This window comes from Lithobates pipiens, unplaced genomic scaffold (assembly GCF_037356315.1).
Source record: "Lithobates pipiens isolate NorthernLeopardFrog02 unplaced genomic scaffold, aLitPip1_a1.2 Scaffold_16, whole genome shotgun sequence".
NCBI lineage: Eukaryota > Metazoa > Chordata > Amphibia > Anura > Ranidae > Lithobates > Lithobates pipiens.
In genome coordinates, this window is record NW_027507748.1 from 543352911 (window position 1) to 543372014 (window position 19104).

At 49.1% G+C, this 19104-nt stretch overlaps 1 protein-coding gene across 1 annotated transcript in view; it reads right to left on the reverse strand.

The window, feature by feature from the left end:
- The window catches only part of KMT2D (lysine methyltransferase 2D), a 210520-nt gene extending 192757 nt beyond the window's left edge, over window positions 1-17763 (reverse strand). Inside the window, exon 1 of the mRNA XM_077483335.1 lies at window positions 17248-17763. The gene's annotated coding sequence lies outside the window, so the exon portion shown is untranslated. The remainder of the gene's footprint in view (window positions 1-17247) is intronic.
- Window positions 17764-19104: the final 1341 nt, after the last annotated feature.

A 19104-nucleotide genomic window follows, 5' to 3' on the forward strand; every position in this document is an offset into this window, starting at 1 on the left:
CAGATCGCATTGGCGACTAGAATTTGTGATCTGGCGCCTGGGGCAGCACAGCGGGGGTATCCTGTCTCCTTCCACCCCCCCCCTGGCGTGATCGTGTCGGGCCGCGCCGCCGCCGGCCGGTAATTGAGGCCGCGGCTTTGAGGCCTTCTGTGGTCCTATGTTTAGTTCTGTAATCTGGCGCCATCTAGTGGTGGCTGTTGGTATGACAGCCAGCGATGCTAATGAAGCTTTCACTGCCCACCCATCTCACCTTTACTTATAATAATAAAAAAAAAAAAATGTGTGTGTGTGTGTATATATATATATATATATATATATATATATATATATATATATATATATATATATATATATATATATATATATATGTGTGTGTTTAGGAGTTCTAACAACCTAGAGAATAAAATGGTGGTCGTTGCAATACTGTCTGTCACACCGTATTTGTGCAGCGGACTTACAAGCGCATTTTCGGGGAAAAAGTCTTATTTTTTTTATTAAATATAACAGTAAAGTTAGCCCAATTTTTTTATATTGTGAAAAATAATGTTACACCGAATAAATTGATACCCAACATGTCACGCTTCAAAATTGCGTCCGCTCATGGAATGGCGACAAACTTTTAGCCTTTAAAATCTCCATAGGCGACGTTTAAAAAATTCTACAGGTTGCACGTTTTGGGTTACAGAGGAGGTCTGGGGCTAGAATTATTGCTCTCGCTCTACCGAACGCAGCGATACCTCATGTGTGGTTTGAACACCGCTTTCCTATGCGGGTGCTACTCACGTATGCGTTCGCTTCTGCACGCAAGCTTGGCAGGACAGGGCGCATTTAAAACATTTTTTTTTTCTTATTTTACCTTTTTATTTTTTCACGGTGCTTTTAAAAAAAAAAAAATTGTCACTTTTATTCCTATTACAAGGAATGTAAAAATCCCTTGTAATTGAAAAAAACAGGACAGGTCCTCTTAAATATATGAGATCTGGGGTCAGAGAGACCTCACATCTCAAATTTACACTAAAATGCAATAAAAAAAAAAAAAAAAAAAAATTGTCATTTGAAAAAAAAAATAATAAAAAAAAAAAATGTCCCTCTAAGAGCTATGGGCAATGACATGGAGACAGGTGGGGGGGCCGCGCTATCCTCCCCTCACTCGTCTCCATGTCAGGCCAGGGACAGGTCTGAATCGCCGTTACCGACCTGGCTCCTAACTTTTTTAGCTGGCTCCTAGATTCCAAGCAAATTTGTCAATCCCTGCCTTAGGTGAACATACTGGCTTGCGGGACCCAAAAGAGACCGGTCCATCGGCAGAGGGATCTGCTGAATCTTCAGGGTATCACGCACAGCTGTGATAAGTGCTCGAACAAACGCTTTGTCACGCACGGACCCCGGATGGGGACTCATCCTCGCTGTCCGAACGGTCCTGGTCAACGTCGTCTGACAAGACAGAGTCTGCATCAGAGCTCTCCCCAGCTCTCCCACGCACCGCCTCCATCTTGGCAACGAACAAATTGAGGACCGCCGTCAGGGTGTCCATGGGCACTGCAGTCCGCAGGTGACCCGGTTGCAATTGCCTGGATTTCGGGGGAAGAAACGCCAGTTTCTGAAGCAATGCTGACCCTACCCTGTCTGCCACCCAGAGGAGACTTTAAAACAGCGACAGTCCCATCCTCCTTGCTGCCGCTGGCTGAGGGGCTCTTTCCCACTGGACTGACTACCCTGAGGAGTTCTGCGCTATCCCACAAGTAGTGCCTGTAGTCCCTGTGGGTTCCCAGGTGCAGAGGAAACAAAAGCTGTGTCGGTGGCAGCCGCTGCAAATAGCGCCAAACCGCTCTGAAATGTTCTCAAGCTTCAATAAAATGTCCGCCCAGCGTCCAGTACAAAGATGTTCAGCCGCCCCGTGAGACGATCGTGGGTATGCCCGCGGCGATCGAGTCCGCGGGACCCGCGACTGGACTGGCGGGGGTCCCGACCAGCACGCGATCGCCGCCGGCGGCGCACTCTCGATGGCAAGGCGGCATTAAAGATTGGACGTACCTGTACGCCAATATGCCTGCCCGTGCCATTCTGCCGACATACATCGGCGTGTGCTGGTCGGGAACCGGTTAAACTTATAGTTTAAGTGCAAGGTTTACAATATGACCACTTGCTTACTGGGCACCTAAACCTCCCTCCTACCCATACCAATTTTCAGCTTTTAGAGCTGTCACTCTTTGGACGACAATTACGCAGTCATACAACACTGTACCCAAAATAAAAATAAAATTTCCACAAAACGAGCTTTCCTTTGGTGGTATTTGATCACCTCTGGGGTTTATTTTTTAGTTAAAAAGACCGATATAAATTTTTTTTATATATATATATATATATATATTAATACATTTTGCAAACAGGTAATTTTATTCTCCTTCATTGATGTACACTGATGAGGCTATATTGGTGGGCACTAATAGCACTGGTGGGCAGCACTGATGAGGCACCACTGGTGGGCATTGATAGGTGGCATAATGTGAAACAGTAAGGGGCGCAACAACAGTGCCATCACAAGCAAGCTGAGTAATCATAAAAGTGAATAGAAAATAAATTAACGTACATATAAATCCGTGATACTGCCAAACATTACTATAAGACATGAATCTTCTAAATGTGCTCCAAACACCATGCAGTGCTAAAGTGCAAATGCTTCAAATAAAGTGCTTCACCCAAAGTGGTATATTAAAACTCTCACCAGATTGCATCGGCCACCAAGCGACCACCAGGCATGTAGTATAAAAAGAAACCTCCTTCATCCAATAGGTCCCTTCATCCAGGATGGATTAAAGCCATCCCAAAGGGACAATTCATCCAAATCAGAAAGAATTGCGATCTGGACGAAGACTATTGGGCCCAATCTGAGGTGTTGGTGGAAAAGTTTTTGGAGAAAGGATACAACCTTTGCACTATTGTTGCGCCCTTTACGGTTTCACATTTTGCTTATTAGTCATCACTAATTTTTGGAGCATCATCATTTTTGGATAGTGTGTGGAATTGTAATTTGGCGCCTTACCCATCTTTTTAATTTTTTTCATTGATAGGTGGCACTTGTGGGCACAGATTGTGGGCATTTTCTACTGTGAGCACTGATTGGTGGCACTGGCAGGCGGTACTTGTGGGCACAAGGCAGCTTTGCCTCTCCCTCTTTGCCCCTATGTCCCTTCAAGCAGGAGCCGGTGAACTGCTTTTTTTCCCCCTCTCACACTGTCGGTGTGAGGAAGAAAAAAAATAAAATTAAAAAATAAAAAAAAACAACAATTACTGATCTTCTGTTTATATCACGTGATCAGCTGTCATTGGCTGGCAGCTGTTCTCTTGCTAAGGGGCTGGAATCGGCCCCTTACTCGGATCTGTGATCGCCGAAGTCCCATTGACTCGGGTGATCACAGCGCGCGCCCCCCCCCCCCCCTTCAGGGGAGCGTGGCCAGCTTGCTAAGGGGAGGATGTCTATTGATGGCCTTCCGGTGTTCTGCCTAATAGAGTCCGGCCATCGATATGTGTCCGTTCCGTACTGCGCATGCGCAGTACGGAGCAGACGAAGCTTCGGAAAATCTCCGAAGCTGAACGGCGCCTGCGCCGTGAGTGGAGGAGGTAGCCCCACTATCCAAGCGGACATAGGGTTTAGAATTTTAGAGGGCCCCTCGCGGGCGAGCTTCGCTCGCCACGCTTCGGGCTCGGCCTCGCTGCGCTCGGCTCTTTTTTATTCTAACTCTATGTCCACTTGGATAGTGGGGATAGAACCTGGACTCACGGCGCAGGCGCCGTTCGTCCTCGGCAATTTTCGGAATCTGTGCTCCTGTGTACTGCGCATGCGCAGTACGCAGAGGACAGCATCTGATGGAGGACCCTAATTGACAAGACACCGGCAAAGCAGATCAGCACTGTAGCCATCCTTCAATGATAGCGCGGATCTGAACAAGTTAAAGTGGGAGTAAACTCCTTTTGTGGATTTTTACCTTTAGGCAAGCCTATAATAAAGCTTACCTATAGGTACAGTAAATATCTCCTAAACATGCACCCTTTAGGAGATATTTACTTTAGAAGCAGCCGATAATATCACCGGCGCATGCGCACTGGGCTCTCAATGGACTGTACCCATGAGAACTTTGTGCTGTGGCCGTAACACATAGAAGTAACATCATCACGGCTCAGCCATGGCTGAAGTCCGCAAACCTGGAAAAGACCAGGCAAAAGGTGGAAGCGCCTACAGTGGAGACAGCGTGCTCCTAGAGGGCTTTGTTTTCAGACAAGTCTGTCATATCTCCCTCCGCTACCACATTTGGCACCTTTTGGGGGGGGGGGTGGGGTGGCGGCCTGTTTTGACGGGTACCTGCTCCCACTTGCCGCAAACTGAGCCAAAAGTTCACCCCCTCTCCTGCCCCGCAGATGGTCCATTGACAAAGCACAGTATGCTTTGTGCATGCTCAGTAGGAGACCATCTGTCGGTTTCCCTTAGTCAAGATGGCAGGGTCAGTACCAGATAGCTGAGTGAAAATTTGGCTCGGGTGATGACACAGCTGAATTCCTGGACACGTAAGGCCCTAATTTTAAAAAAGGCAGCAGCTACAATATTTGTAGCTGCTAACTTTTAGTTTTTTGGGGGGGCGCCTGGAGCTCCTCTTTAAACTGCCCAGGGCCCAATTCTTATTTTTTTTCTGCTGTGGTTTACTACAGTCCCTAAAAAGGGCTCTAGGCCAGTTTAAAGTATTCAATTGTAAACACTATCAGCAGCCAAAAAACAAATGTTTTAGATAACTTAATACTTTTTCTATATATGAATTTTCATGTGCTAAAATAATATAATGTACTTAACCACTTAAAGCGGTTCTTCACCCTAAAGGGGAAGTTCCGCTAGTATTATCCCTCCCCCCCTCCGGTGCCACAATCGGCACCTTTCAGGGGGGAGGGGGGTGCAGTTACCTGAATAATCCAGGTAACTGCACCCACTTCCGGCCAGACCGCCGCAGACGCCCACATCGCTCCGCCCCCCCCGTTGTGTTCTGGGAAACACACAGTTCCCAGAGACACAGCGGGGGACCATAAGAGAAGCGCAGCGCGACTCGCGCATGCGCAGTAGGGAACCGGGCAGTGAAGCCCTCATGCTTCACTTCCCGATTCCCTGACAGAGGATGGCGGCGGTGGCTGCAGCGAGACGAGCGATCGCTCGTCATCTGCCGCCGACATCGCTGGAACCTGGGACAGGTAAGTGTGATATTATTAAAAGTCAGCAGCTGCAATATTAGTAGCTGCTGGCTTTTAATATTTTTTTTTTTTTTTTTTTTTTAGGTGCAGCTCCTCTTTAAGGACCAGGCCTAATTTTTCAGACTCTTTACAGGTTCTTTTTTTTACCACAAAATTATTTAGAAACAAAATATATGTTTGGGGGTTCTAACACCCTAGAAAATAAAATGGCGGTCATTGCAATACTTCGTCACACCGTATTTGCACAGCGGTCTTACAAGTTCACTTTTTTGAAAAAAAAAATTAAAAAAATAAAATACTTTTTTGAATTAAAAAATAAAAAAGTAAACTTAGCCCAATTTTTTTTTTATATTGTCAAAGATAGTGTTACATCCAGTAAATCGATACCCAACATTATGTCACACTTCAAAATTGCACCTGCTCGTGGAATGGCGACAAACTTTTACCATTAAAAATTTCTACAGGTAACCAGTTTTGAGTTAGAGAAGGTCTAGGGCTAGAATTACTGCTCTCACTCCAACGATCGCTACGATACCTTACATGTAGTTGGAACACAGTTTTTATATGCGGGCGCTACTAACGTATGCGTTCGCTTCTGCAAATGAGCTCAGCAGCATGGGGCGCTTTCAATTTTATTTAATTTTTTCTTATTTATTTTACTTTTTACTTTTAAAAAAAATATATATATATTTGGGTCACTTTTATTCCTATTACAAGGAATGTAAACATATCTTGTAATAGAAAAAAAAAAAGTATGACAGGACCTCTTAAATATGAGCTCTGGGAGTCAAAAAAAAAAAAAAAAAACTCAGATTTACACTAAAGTGCAATAAAAAAAAAATCTCTTTTAAGAGCATTGCGCAGAAGTGACGTTTGACGTCGCTTTCACCAGGTAATGCTACGGAGTCATCTTCCCCTCACTGGGTAGCCAGCCAAACAGGGGAGAGGACCCGATCGTCTCCACAGCTATGGATGGCTCCGGTAAGCGGCGGAGACCACTGGAGCGCCGGGCCCCCTTTCCCGCCCCCAATAAAAGTGATCTTGCGGCGAATCCGTCGCTGAGAACATTTTTATCTGAAAGCGGACTGCTGGGGTTATGGCAGCTATCTGATGACATATAACAACAGCGGGCAGGCAGTCCGTAAGTGGTTAAAGGAATTGTAAAGGCAGAAGGTTTTTCATCTTAATGCATTAAGATAAAAAAAAAAAAAACCTGTGTAGCAGCCCCCCCGGCACACCCTAATTACCTACCCGAGCCCCTTCTCTCCGCACCAATGTCCACGATCCCCTCAGCCATTGAGGACACTCCTCCTGACTGGCTGAGACAGAGCAGCGGCGTCATTGGCTCCCACAGCAGTCAAAGTCAGCCAGCCAATCAGGGAAAGAGGGGGCGGGCCAGGTCAGGGTTCCGTGTCTGAATGGATACATGGAGCTCTGACTCTGCTTGGGTGCCCCCTGTAGCAAGCTGCTGGCTGAGGGCACTCAGAGGGAAGGGCTAGGAGCAGCAAAGAGGGACCCGAAAAGAGGAGGAGGATTCCAGGCTGCTCTGTGTAAAACCACTGCACAGAGGAGGCAAGTATAACATGTTTGTAAAGGTTTGTTTAAAAATAAATAAAAAGATGATCACCTTAACCACTTGCCGACCGCCGCACGACGATGTACGTCGGCAGAATGGCACGGGCAGGCATATGGGCGTATATATAAGTCCCTGCCTTCCCGCGGGTGGGGGGCCCGATCGGGCCCCCCCCCCGGTGCCTGCGGCGGTCGGCATTCGTTCGGGAGCGATCCGGGATGAGGGGGCGGCCATTCATTCATGGCCACCCTCTCGCGATCGCTCCCGACGAATAGAAATGCTCCGTGACATCACTTCCTCTCCTCACAGGAGAGGAAGTGATGTAATCTCTCCTCCGTGTCGGTATTTTTCATTCCGGCACCGAGGAGAGAGGATCGGTGAGTTGCACCAACACACCACACGTACAGTAGAACATGCCAGGCACACTCACACCCCCCCTTTACCCCCCGATCACCCCCCCAATTACCCCTGCCCCCCCCAGTCACAGTGACACCAATTGCATTTTTTTATTTTTTTTTGCATTGGTGTCATTTGTGACTGTAATAACTGTTAGGGCAGTTAGGGTTAGCCCCCTTTAGTTCTAATGTGCCCCCCTAACCCCCCCAATAAAGGTTTAACCCCGTGATCACCCCCCGTCGCCAGTGTCACTAAGGCTGGGTTCACATTGCAGCGGTTTATGAGAACGAATGTGATTCGCACCGCACTGCAAATCACATCCGATCTCTGTGCGATTCGAGTTCAGCCATACAGATAGTATGGCTGAATTCGCGCCGCACCCGCCGCAAATTCGCACGGGACCCTTTTTTTGGTCCGCAGCAGAATCGGATCCCATGGGTGTTCACACCATGCGATCCGAGTTTGCAGATCGCACTGCGATATGCGAACTGATCTGGGGGTGTCATTAACATTTCACTGACACTCCCAGCAGTTCGCATAGGGCAGTGTGAACTGCCGCCGGGAGGCATGTGATGCGGGAACCCGCCGCGGATTCGTGGCGTTCCCGCATCGCTCCAGTGTGAACCCAGCCTAATAAGCGATCATTTTTCTGATCGCTGTATTAGTGTCACAGGTGACGCTAGTTAGGCAGGTAGGTATTTAGGTTCGCCGCAACTTTTTATAGCGCTAGGGACCCCCATATACTACCGCATAAAGCCCCCTGATTGCCCCCTAGTTAACCCTTTCACCAGTGATCACCATATAACGGTTACAGGTGACGCTGGTTGGTTAGTTATTTTTTATAGTTTCAGGGCACCCGCCATTTATTACCTAGTCTCACTAGTGTAGCCCTAAATTTAGGGGTGTCTACTTTCCAAAATGGGGTCATTTGTGGGGGTTTTGTGCCATCTTGGCATTTTATGGTCTTCACTCCTCACTACCTATTACAGTTTTGAAGTCAAATATTTACGCCCTTAGAAAACCTGAAGGCGGTTCTTGGCTTTCGGGGCCCCGTACGCGGCTAGGCTCCCAAAAAATCCCACACATGTGGTATCCCCGTACTCAGGAGAAGCAGCAGAATGTATTTTGGGGTGTCATTTCACATATGCCCATAGCATGTGTGAGCAATATATCATTTAGTGACAACTTTGTGTAAAAAAAAAAAAAAAAAAAATTTGTCATTATTCAATCGCTTGAGGCAAAAAAATAAAATATTCAATGGGCTCAACATGCCACTTATCAATTTCCTTAGGGGGTCTACTTTCCAAAATGGGGTCATTTGGGGGGGGGTTTTGTACTGCCCTGCCATTTTAGCACCTCAAGAAATGAGATAGGCAGTCGTAAACTAAAAGCTGCGTAAATTCCAGAAAACTTACCTTAGTTTGTAGATGTGACAACTTTTGCGCAAACCAATAAATATACAATTATTGACTTTTTTTTACCAAAGACATGTGGCTGAATACATTTTGGCCTAAATGTATGACTAAAATTGAGTTTATTGGATTTTTCTAATAACAAAAAGTAGAAAATATCATTTTTTTTCAAAATTTGCGGTCTTTTTACGTTTATATCGCAAAAAATAAAAATCGCAGAGGCAATCAAATACCATCAAAAGAAAGCTCTATTTGTGGGAAGAAAAGGACGCAAATTTTGTTTGGGTACAACATTGCATGACCGCGCAATTACCAGTTAAAGCAGCGCAGTGCCAAATTGTAAAAAGACCTCTGGTCATTTACCTGCAAAATGGTCCGGTCTGAAGGTGGTTAAAGAGGAGGGCTGGTTTAAAAAAAAAAAAAAAAAAATGTAAAAGTCAGCAGCTGCAAACACTGTAGCTGCTGACTTTTAGGCTGGGTTCACACCGCTGCGGGGGGAGAACCGGATGTGATTCGCACAGCAAATCACATCCGATCTCCGTAGCGCTGCGAGTTCAGCCATACAGATAGTATGGCTGAACTCGCAGCGGTCCCGCAGCAAACTCGCACGGGACCCTTTTTTGGGTCCGCAACGGAATCGGATCGCATGGGGGTTCACACCATGCGATCCGATTCCTGTGCGAGTCGGCAGATCGCACTGCGATATGCCGACGGATCTGGGGGTGTCATTAACATAACATTGACACCCCCAGCCGTCCGCATAGGGCAGTGTGAACTGCCGGCGGGAGGTATGCGATGCGGGAAAACGCCGCGGATTCGCGGCGTTCCCGCATCGCAGCGGTGTGAACCTAGCCTTAATAAGCACACTTACCTGTCCAGGGCACCCGCGATGTCGGCCGCCCGAGACTGACCCGTCCCTCGGTCTCGGGTCCCAGCACGCCATTTTGGCTAAGGGAAACGGGCAGTGAAACCGCTTTGTGAATGGGGCGCGCTGTGTTCTGGGACACACAGTTCCCAGAACACAGCGCGATCCATTACCCAGAAGACACCGCACAGAGGAGAGAAGACCAGAAGATCTCCGGAGGAGGAGGAAGAGGCAGATAAGGATGATGTGCCTAGCAACAGGCATTTCTGGTAAGTTTAAAAAAAAAAAAAAATTCTGATTTTTTTTTTTCTAATTTTTAATTTTTTTTTTTTTTCCAGAGTGGCCCTCCAGTTTAAGTTACTCTTCAGGATACACACACCACTGGTTAGGAACCTATTTGGTGATATACTGTGTGTACATAAAAGTATACAGGAGGTAAGGCTTACATTAACAAGTGTACCTGTGATGTACAAAGAAAAATACCTACACTATCAGCAACATGCAGCACAGGTAGAAATCACACTCTCTAATGAACAAGACTTACTATATTGGACCAATTTGGATAATATGAACACATGCTGCTGTACAAAGTTCTGCCAAGGGAAGCTATTTTTAGAAGCCAATATACAAAGGCTACAAATATTCTCAGTGTGACATATGCTTAAAAAATAGTTAATAGCACAAGTAGCACTACTCCTGCCATGCTGCACACCCCAATGCTTACATAAACCCTACCTGCATACACAATTGTGGCATTACTTACTGCCCAAAAAAAAAAACACACTACTGATAATTTGAAAGAATAGGATAGTGCAGATAAATGTCAGCATGGCAGAAAAGGATGAAGAAAGAAATGATGGGGCTTCCAAAAACCTGGGTTCATGTTACATATAGGAACAAGAAAATCAGCTGGTAGAAGAACATACATGTACCCAGAACACAGCAATCTCTGAACGCAAAGATTTCAAACTGATTTATAGGCAATAGTGGGCATCTATCATCAGAAAAAAGTTCTTGCAGCGCCCATTTACAGTAATGTCTGCAAAAGGAGAAAAAAAAAAATATATATATATATATATATATATATATATATATATATATATATATATATAACACATACACACACAAAAAAGCTTGACTGTAAAAAGAATACACACAAAGAATGTGTATATCCACCCCATACATTCACATGAGGACTCTGTAGCTTCTGTCGGACAAGGCAGACACATGTACTCCTGAAATATAATGTGTGAAATGTAGGACTTTTCAAAATGCATAGCTACTGAAAATTTTAAATATAAAAAAAAAAAACACACACACTTGCTTAAAATCAGTACAGATACTATAAACTAAATGTAACGCACAGAAGAGTTATCAACACTCAAATGAGGGCCATGCTCTCAAAAGGTAAAGTTGTCCTTGAAAATCACGCAACATCTGGCAGATTTGAACACGTCTCAAAGTGAAGGCCTCGTTTACACTTCTCCAAGTAGATGACTTTCTCCCCAGAATAAGTGCTCACATCACTTTATATTATATGGCAAAGAGAATGTTTTGCTATTATTGATACGTAGGATACACACTAAGGCTCGGTTCACACAGTAGGCGGCACGACTTGCAGCACCGCGACCTCAGTGGCGACTTGCAAAACGACTTCTGTATAGAAGTCAATGCAAGTCGCCCGAAGTCGCCGCAAAAGTAGTACAGGAACCTTTTTTCTAAGTCGGAGCGACTTGAGTCGCTCCTATTAGAACGGTTCCGTAGTACAGAACGGGGCGCGACTTGTCAGGCGGCGAAGTCGCCTGGACAAGTCGCCCCCGTGTGAACCGAGCCTAAAGGACAGGCTGTTTTGCTTTTCCTTTATATAAACAAATAAATTGGGGGGCTATTTCCATAAGGAAGACTTCCACCTGTACAAACTCAGACTTTTCAGCATTACCATGGGCTGGGCAAATCCTAGGAGCCAGGTAGCCAATGCTCATAAACCCTTTCCCACAGCCTACTGTGGTCCTTTAGGTGGATCTTAAAATTAGAGTTGGTGTCCCAATCGTGTGACGGGACCGCAAGCCAGGCTTTCCGAGAGCAGTCGATGACCACTAGCTCAGTTTATTGGGTGCGTGCTCTCAGCACACAACCTCAGACCCCCATGGCTAAGCATGGGTGGTAGCTCCCATTATATGTACAGATTATGGAAATAGGCTACAAAATTATAACCAACACGTAACTTTTGAGGTTTTATTTGTTGTCAATGGAGCTTGCTGCTTAAAAAAGTCCTACTGGCTCCTGAATTGCATATTAATGGATCTATCCCTTTTACTATTCATCAGCCAAAGGCTCGCCATAAAATCAGTTTTAGATTTACCCAAAATATGTGACACCAGGATCCAGCTAAATTGTCCAATCAGACAGGACCTTACACCACATACTTGTTTGTAGGACTTATGCCGCGTACACATGACTGGACTTTCCAGCAGACTAGGTCCGACGGTCTTCCCGGACTTTCAGCGCAGTTCCGACAGACTTTCCAAATGAACGACTGGGCCACACACGAATGGACTAAGTTAGTTCGAAAGTCCGTTTGTTTTGAACGTGATGACGTAAGACGGGACTAAAAAAGGAAGTTCAATAGCCAGTAGCTTCCCTTGCGTCGTATTTGGTCCGTTATACAGACGAATGGTTTTCCCTCAATTCCTAGGAATTTAATTTTTTTAATGAAAAACAATCGGATTAGCCCACACACGATCGGATTGTCCTACTGACTGATTCTGTCGGACCTAGTCTGCCGGAAAGCTCGGTCGCGTGTACGCAGCATAAGGGTCACCATACACAAGGCTGGCCATACACAATACAATAAGATTGTAGAACTCTCCTTTTGCTTTACCAAAAATATGTTATTACAAAAATTGGCTTGAAGACAAGAAAAAAAATAAAACGAAACCATCCAATTACTTAGTGTTAAACCACGCAGGTCCTGGTACTACACAGTTTAAAGGGGTTGTAAAGGTAAATGTTTTTTCACCTTAATGCATTCTATGCATTAAGGTGAAAAAACATCTGACAGTCCTGGCGCCCCCAGCCCCCCCGTTTTACTTACCTCACCACTCGAAAGTCCCGCGCTCGTCCCCCGACATCCTTTCCACCGTTCAGCCTGGCCGCTGATTGGCTGGAGTGGATGGATGGAAAGCAGCGCAGCCATTGGCTCGCGCTGCTGTCAATCACATCCACTGACGCGGAGCGCCGGGGGGGCGGGGCCGTGTGATACAACGAGCGGCTATAGCTGCCAGCTGTATCACGGGAGCGTGCCCCCAGATGCTTCTCACCATGCGAGGGAGCTCGCATGAATGTGAGAAGCATCTGAGGGAGGAAGCAGAGACAGCCGCCGAGGGGCCCCAGAAGAGCAGGTTCGGGGCCACTCTGTGCAAAACGAGCTGCACAATGGAGGTAAGTATAACATGTTTGTTAATTTTATTTTTTAAAAATTTTATCTTTACAATCCCTTTAAAGCGGAGTTCCACCCATTTGAAAGTGAGCAGCTACAAAAAGTGTAGCTGCTGACTTTTAACAATCAGACACTATCCCACGGTCCAGTGGTGCAGGCTCAGGAAGCCTTGCTCCTCTCCGAGGCAACGGCAGGGTACCCGCTCCTCCCCCAAAAAAAAACAACATGCCAAAATGTGGCATGTCAGGGAGTCACCATCACTTAAAGCGAAGTTCCATTTTTGGGTGGAACTCTGCTTTAAGGTAGATCTAAAGGAGATTGTATACTGTGTGATCAGCCTAAAGGAGATTGTACAATCAGATTTTATAGCGTATCTATTAGATTGTAAGCTCTTATAAGCAGGGTCCTCTTAACCCACATTTATTTAATTGTATCTGTAATGTCTCCCTTTTATATTGCAAAGCACCGCATAAACTGTTGGCGCTATATAAATCCTGTATAATAATTATTGATGTATCAAATTGTACTGCAAGGACCCGTTCACACTGATGTGGACAGCCGCCACACACAAAACCACAGTGGTTTAGTGTGCGGCAGCTGTCCTTTCCGGCTGCAGTGAGCTGGTGGTGGGAAGTGGAGTGATGTGTGATTTGGCACATCACAAAGCTCCTTATTTTTAAACGCCACTTAAAATGTGTACAAAGTGACATTTATTTCATGTCACTGTATAGCAGCATGGTGAGTCGTGCTGCTGTACAGTGACATTTGTTCCTGTCTTGTGTGCTGCAATAAAATGTGGCATGTCTGCATTGTATTGCAGCACAACTTCGGACTGCACTGTAAATATGACACAGGGAACAATTGTGGTCTGTGTGTCCTAGCGGTGACCTGTGTGCATCCAGTGCAGTAAAACACCAGTTATCGCACTGTGTGTGGCTCTAACGTTAGGCCTCGTGCACAGAGGGATTAAAAAAAAAAAAAAAAAAAACACACTGCTTTTACAAGCCTTTGCCATTATTTTTAGTTTTTATTATTATTTCTGCCTCTAAGTTTAGGTTCACATTGGTTCGATTTGCATGCAATTTGACATGTCAAACCACCACATACAAAGCCATTCACAACTCTGTCCCGAGCTACATCACCAATCTTGTCTCCAAATATCACCCAAACTGTCCCCTCCGTTTTTCTCAAGACCTCCTACTCTCAAGCTCTCTTGTCTCCTCCTCCCACACTCGTCTCTAGAATTTCTCCAGAGCCTCTCCAATCCTCTGGAACTCGCTACCTCAATCGGTCCGGCTATCCCCTACTCTTGCTACCTTCAGGCGATCCCTGAAAACTCATCTATTCAGGGAAGCCTATCACGTCTCAAACTAATCTCCTACCACTTCCATCAACTCATTCCCGACAGTTATAACCTTCTGTACCACCTGCCCCACCCTTTTAGATTGTAAGCTCTTCTGAGCAGGGCCCTCTTAATCCTCTTGTATTTAATTGTATTGTAACTGTATTGTCTCCCTTTTATATTGTAAAGCGCTGCGTAAATTGCTGCCGCTATATAAATCCTGAATAATAATAATAAAATCACATACCAAATCAGAAGCCATTGCTGGCAATGGCACTGTTCAAATAAGCGCGATGAAGACTTTGCAGCACCGATTCCCAAAAGTAGTTCCTGCGCTACCTCCCCATTTAAAAGGAGAAGTACAGCCAAAGCTTGCTTAACTGTACCTCCTCTGTGAATCACAGGAGGGCAGCTCGCTCTGCACGCCTGTGACCTGTTTGCAGCAGCCAGCAGGCTGAAGCTCGCTGACAGCACAGAGGCGGTCGAGGCTGGGGCAGGATTGAGGCAATAAATTTGGGATCTGTCCACAACCCTGTACAGCACCCGGCTCAGAGAGGCGATACTGCCCCTTCCACAGTTCAGGAGGGGGGAGTGAAGCAGAGAGCTGCTGACTGAGAACTGTGCGATCAGAGGTGTTTGCCTGCTCGTGTCCTTGGAGGGCTTCATTTTCAGGCAAGTTTCACATATTATCTTGCAGGTCAGAGGAAAAAATTAAATAAAATAAAAACACTCACCCAGCGGTTTACTAGCGCTATAAATGAATGCAAAAAATGGAAATAAAAATAAAGTACCCATAGTTGCGTTTTTGGGGCACATATCTATTAGTTAGTGAAAAATGCACTGGAAACCCTGCAAAAAAACGCCTATGTGCTCTTACTGCATTTTTGCAATAACACAGTGTGGTCATGAAGCCTTATTCTGTATGGCGCTATGACGATCCTGAACAACTATACGCACTATAATGAGATTCTCCAATCAGATTGTAAGGTGATGTGTAGGTGCGCTCCAGCCCGAGTTTCAGAAAGCGTGTTGCAAGATGTTAACGCCAGCTCCTACAGTGAGCACAGGTGTCCCATTATAAAAGGGTAGAACAGCAGGCGCCCCCCCCCCCCCCCGAGAAGTACGCGCAAGGCCCCCCCCCCCCGAGAAGTACGCGCAGGGGGGAGTACGCGCAAGCCCCCCCCCCCCCGAGAAGCACGCGCAGGGCCCTCCCCCGAGAAGCACGCGCAGGGCCCTCCCCCGAGAAGCACGCGGGGGGGTACGCGCAAGCCCCCCCCGAGAAGCACGCGGGGGGGTACGCGCAAGCCCCCCCCCAGAAGTACGCGCGGGGGGGGTACGCGCAAGCCCCCCCCCCCCCCCCGAGAAGTGCAGGGGGTACACGCAAGCCCCCCAGAAGTACGCGCAGGGGGGGGGGGGGGGGGAGTACGCGCAGGGCGCCCCCCCCGAGAAGTACACGCGGGGGGGGGGGGGGGGGAGTACGCGCAGGGCCCCCCCGAGAAGTGCGGGGGGGGGTACGCGCCGCGCCACCCCCCCTCCCGAGACGTACGCGCAGGGCCCCCCCGAGAAGTGCGGGGGGGGGGGGGTACGCGCCGCCCCCCCCCCCCCCCTCCCGAGACGTACGCGCAAGGGCCCCCCCTCCCGAGAAGTGCGGGGGGGGGGGTACGCGCCGCCCCCCCCCCCTCCCGAGACGTACGCGCAAGGGCCCCCCCTCCCGAGACGTACGCGCAAGGGCCCCCCCCCAGAAGTACGCGCAGGGCCCCCCCCCGAGAAGTGCAGGGGGTACGCGCAAGCCCCCCAGAAGTACGCGCAGGGGGGGGGGGGAGTACGCGCAGGGGGGGGGGGGGGGAGTACGCGCAGGGGGGGGGGGGGGGGGGGAGTACGCGCAGGGCGCCCCCCCCCCAGAAGTACACGCGGGGGGGGGGGGGTACGCGCAGGGCCCCCCCGAGAAGTGCGGGGGGGGGGTACGCGCCGCGCCACCCCCCCTCCCGAGACGTACGCGCAGGGCCCCCCCGAGAAGTGCGGGGGGGGGGGGTACGCGCCGCCCCCCCCCCTCCCGAGAAGTACGCGCAAGGGCCCCCCCGAGAAGTGCGGGGGGGGGGGGTACGCGCCGCCCCCCCCCCTCCCGAGAAGTACGCGCAAGGGCCCCCCCTCCCGAGAAGTACGCGCAAGGGCCCCCCCTCCCGAGAAGTACGCGCAAGGGCCCCCCCTCCCGAGAAGTACGCGCAAGGGCCCCCCCTCCCGAGAAGTACGCGCAAGGGCCCCCCCTCCCGAGAAGTACGCGCAAGGGCCCCCCCTCCCGAGAAGTACGCGCAAGGGCCCCCCCTCCCGAGAAGTACGCGCAAGGGCCCCCCCTCCCGAGAAGTACGCGCAAGGGCCCCCCCTCCCGAGAAGTACGCGCAAGGGCCCCCCCCTCCGGAGAAGTACGCGCAAGGGCCCCCCCCGGAGAAGTACGCGCAAGGGCCCCCCCCGGAGAAGTACGCGCAAGGGCCCCCCCCGGAGAAGTACGCGCAAGGGCCCCCCCCGGAGAAGTACGCGCAAGGGCCCCCCCCGGAGAAGTACGCGCAAGGGCCCCCCCCGGAGAAGTACGCGCAAGGGCCCCCCCCGGAGAAGTACGCGCAAGGGCCCCCCCCGGAGAAGTACGCGCAAGGGCCCCCCCCGGAGAAGTACGCGCAAGGGCCCCCCCCGGAGAAGTACGCGCAAGGGCCCCCCCCGGAGAAGTACGCGCAAGGGCCCCCCCCGGAGAAGTACGCGCAAGGGCCCCCCCGGAGAAGTACGCGCAAGGGCCCCCCGGAGAAGTACGCGCAGGGCCCCCCCGGAGAAGTACGCGCAGGGCCCCCCCGGAGAAGTGTGGTGGGCCCCGTGACATTGCTGGAGATGAAAGTTTCCCATGGTGGGGGGGACAAAGGCGGGACACACCGCACCCACCGGCCCGGAGCCCCGGCCATCACATCCACCATCTTCCCGTCCCACCCAGCCCGCCTCTCTCACCTCTATAGCGGCCGGACCAGGCACAGTCCCATCTCTCCCGGTCAGCGGACACAGCGCGGCCCTTCCTCTCCGGTGTACAGCTCCGGCCTCCCGCGGCCCGAATCACTCCATGCCCCGGCTCAGCCGGCCCACTGCTCCGTCCGTCTCCAATGTCGCCGCTTCCTGTCGTTCTTTTTCCCCCTCCCAGGCACCAGGCCGCTCCGTCTCTCTCAGTACTCGGGCGCCATCTTCCTCCCCTCTCTGGCCCGGAGAAAAAATAGTCCAGACGAGCCGGGCTCTGGCCGATGGAAAGCGCTCAGGCCTCAGGATTCCCCCCCCCACCGGCACTCACACAGAGGAACAGGACGGCTCCGGAAGCGGGGGGAGGCGGCGAGGAGGGCGGGGCCTGTGTCGGTGTATCCGGGACGAGGATTCCGTAACGCTCTTTGCTCGCCCCGGGTCTTTATTTCGAGCCGCAGCGGCGGCGGAGGTGGAAGGAGGAGGGATACGCGCGACCGCTCGGGATGTGACACTCAAGTGACGCGGCTCCGCACAGGATGCTTCCGCCGTCACATTAACCGTCTCCGTGCCGGAGCCCAGAGGGGAGCTAGCACGTGGGAAGCAGAAGGGGGAGGAGAGGTGTCCTCCGGGACTGAGCAGGAGGAGGGGTGTAGGGGGATAACAATAACAACACCGATATATACAGGCCGACTCCTTCTCCTAATACAGTCTATTGTCTGACCGGGGACGGAGAACTTTCACTTGTCCTGTCCTGGAAGGGAACAATGAACACGGCCCTATGACTGAAATACACGACCCTATATGACTCGAATACACGGCCATATATAACTGCAATACACGGTCCTATGACTGAAATACACGGCCCTATGACTCGAATGCACGGCATTATATGACCGAAATATACGGCCCTATATTACTCGAATACACGGCCCTATATGACTGAAATACACAGCACTACATGACTGCAATACGCGGTCCTTTATGACTGAAATAAACTGTCCTATATGGCTGAAATACACTACTCTATATGACTGGAATACACGACCCTATATAACTGAAATACACGGCCCAATATGACTAAAATACACGCCCCTATATGACGGGAATGCACAGTCCTATATAACTAAAATACATGCCCCTATATGACTGGAATGCACGGTCCTATATGACTGCAATACACTGCCCTATATGACTGGAATACACAGGCCTACATGACTGAAATACATGGCCCTATATGACTGAAATATACACCCCTATATGACTGCAATACACGGTCCTATATGGCTACAATACATAGTCATATATGACTAAAATACGCGACCCTATAGGACTGGAATACATGGTCCTATATGACTGCAATACACTGCCCTATATGACTGGAATACATGGCCCTATATGACTGCAATAAACGATCCTATATGACTCCAATAAACGGTCCTATATGACTGAAATACACGGTCTTATTTGACTGCAATACACGACCCTGTATGACTGGAATATATGGCCCTATATGACTGCAATAAACACTCCTTTAACTGGAACACACGGCCCTATATGACTGAATTACACGACCCTATATGACTGAATTACATGACCCTATATGACTGAAATACACAGCCCTATATGACTGCAATACATGACCCTCAGCTCCTGTATTGTCCTATAGCTGCCTAACATTGCCTGGACCAGATTTTACACTGTAAACCTTTGTTTCTCCTTTCACTGACCATATAACATACAACGAGGGTGCTCCTAAAGTGTAACTAAAGGCAAAACTTTTTTTATTCTCATTTTGGATAGAGTAATGGAGAATTATAACCCCGTCAGGTTTTTATTTCTCATCTGTGTCCCATAGGG